The 2,581-nt window shown below is 40.2% G+C and overlaps 1 long non-coding RNA gene across 1 annotated transcript; it reads left to right on the top strand.

Moving 5' to 3' along the window:
* The first annotated feature begins 1,628 nt into the window (after positions 1-1,628).
* Positions 1,629-2,581, top strand: LOC148852429 (uncharacterized). The gene is made up of 2 exons (XR_016099873.1): positions 1,629-1,778; positions 2,142-2,581. It is a non-coding gene; the product is annotated as an uncharacterized LOC148852429 (long non-coding RNA).

The following is a 2,581-nucleotide window of genomic DNA, read 5'->3' as shown; positions in this document are numbered from 1 at the left end:
ATATACTAAAGGAAAAAGACAAAAGAAGGCAATATACTACAAGTGTTTTCGGATTTCCATCAGCACCTGGTTTTTATGAAAGTCTGGATAAGTTTTACAGGAAGAAAGCTTGTTTTCTAGCTTCCTGTTATAATATGGAACGGGGGACTCTTGGCTTCTTTCGGGCCATAATTTTAATAAGTTCCCTAAAATAAACGGGTCAAATTAATATCCAAATATTTAAGACTAGCTTATTATCCAACTTGGAAGAAAGAAAATTGATGATGCGTAATCCGATCACTCCTAGCTGGAAGTGACGAGGTTTCTAGCTAGCGGCAGGCAAGAGACATTTGCAAGAAGGGCGAAGGAACCCAGGGTTGAACACCCGATGGGGACTCTCCAATGCTTAAGTTAGAACTCGGTAGCGAGCTGAGAAAGAGAATGAGTACACAAGAAGATGAGAGCTAGAGAGCGGTAAATATGCGATACCTTTGCCTCTGAGAGGTCGGAGTGCTTATATACTGGTGTCTGACAGGTTCGATTGGGTTGATCCCAAATCCCTGTTGTGGCGATCCGCTATCTGGTCGTACCTCGGAGTGGTTGGCCGTTACTGTCAGGGCCGAGAGCAGGTGGGCTACAGTGGCCATTGCATGGTACAGTTCCGCTAGCCGGGAGACAACCTGTAAGCACGACGCTGCCAGGTGGGAGATAGGGGCACAACCTTCTGAATTGGCAGGTGCTGCGCCGTTAGACGAGGGACGCGGGAGCAGTCTAGCAGGTACGGCTTTGTCAAATGAGAAACTTCTCGTAGAACGCCGAGCCACCCCGTAGCGAGCAACCCTGTGACGAGCTACTGGTGGCGTGCCGAGGTGATTCTGCCTGAGGCGAGTTGTCTTTGAGGTGGCCCACTCGCTTGGGCCTGGAGCGAACTTGTTGTTCTAGTTCGCGAACTGGGATAAACTTAACTTGGAGTGTAGATCGAGACATCGGTGTACTCGAGCTCGCTCTGTGGCGAGCTGATACTTGCTGAGCTGTCACCTATGTCGAGTCATGTCTACATACCGGTCCGCCTATGCCGAGCTGTCATATATGCTGAATCATGTACATGTGTCACCTTGTTAGGAGTTCGGGCCAAATCACCGTTCATAAAAAATGAACATCTTTTCTCTCTCAATTTCAACTGTTTGCAAGTAAGAAATTTATACTTAAATGATTCTAAATAGAATTTTGCCAATCAATTTCCAACATCAACAACCTTAATTTACCTAATTAATTTTTTTAGCAACTCTGTCATGATCATGAACGACTTATTGGTTTTTGTTTTATTGTATTGTCCTTTTGTGATTTAGGGTTTATGGGCACAGTTGGCTCTAACATAGGTGAATTTTCATACTTTTTTTTTCTGTACTAATTTTTGCGGACAGAGAAGGGTTTTAGTACATGAAGGACCAATTCGATGAAGAGCATATGCTGGACAAGATGCCATTTTGCTTTCAAACTTTTCTGAAGTTGGTGTCTTGTGATAATTGTTATTTGGATTGATAACAATAAAGAAGATAGATGGCATGGTATTATTGGAGAAAGTTGAAAACCCTATCTCTTTGTCTTTTCATGTATGAATTCTAGAATGCACACGTTTTCTATAAATTGGGCTAGAGGTTAAGAAAGCTAAACACATCTGTCCAACAGCAGCAAAATGAAGGCCTTACTTGTAGTTGTTGTTCTTCTGGTTTCGATTCTCCTCGTCCCTAAAGATGTTGGAGCTCGGGTGCTTTATGAGAAGCCTGAACTAGTAGTAGGTCAGTATTATATGAACCTTGCTTAATTAACTTTCCCTTTTGAAGTCTCAAACAGGGTCTTGAGATTTATGATCCAATGCATTATATCATGATCATATATCATATATATGCAGTTCAGTTCTAGGCTATTTGGATTAGAGTTTTCATAAACAAATAACATTTCATATAATATTGTTACAAATTGAACTGGTTGTGCAGCACTTACAGAAAATGGTTTGGATTAGGGTTTTGTTTTCCCCATTTAAAGAAAATGGGGGAATATTTATGTTGTATTGGATGGTTGCAAAATAATAATAATAATAATAATACAACAATATATGACAACATCAGATGTTTTTAATCCATTTCAATTATCTGCTGCAGAAGAGAGGAGTGGAGAGCAAAGCAACAGCATAAACGTTACTCCTTGGATCACCAGTCCAAAGCTTGCTATTTGCAGACATGCTAGTAGCAGACATGTTAGTCCATATGACAATTGTCTCCCCACAATACTACAGGCCATTGAAGCTAGGGATACCCTTCTTGCGTGAATCAAATAATGGAAAAGCAACTTAGCCTATTACTAGTTTCCTGTAAATCATATAGCAAATGTTATTAATCTTTCTTGTAATGAATTATTACTCTTGATTCACTATCGTGGATCCATAGTATATCTTCCGACTGGGGTTCTAATTTGTATATGATATAGTAGAGAAGCTGTATGTTGATGATTTACAGTCCATGCATGTATCCTAATATCTATGCTGGCCGTCTAGCATAACTTGATCATATATTAATACAAATATAAATCAAAAGTGAATGTA

Source organism: Nelumbo lutea, chromosome 5 (assembly GCF_056320005.1).
Source record: "Nelumbo lutea isolate HS-2025 chromosome 5, American lotus-T2T, whole genome shotgun sequence".
Taxonomy (NCBI): domain Eukaryota; kingdom Viridiplantae; phylum Streptophyta; class Magnoliopsida; order Proteales; family Nelumbonaceae; genus Nelumbo; species Nelumbo lutea.
The sequence above is the reverse complement of the archived record's forward strand: the minus strand, read 5'-3'. Positions and strand labels throughout refer to the sequence as shown.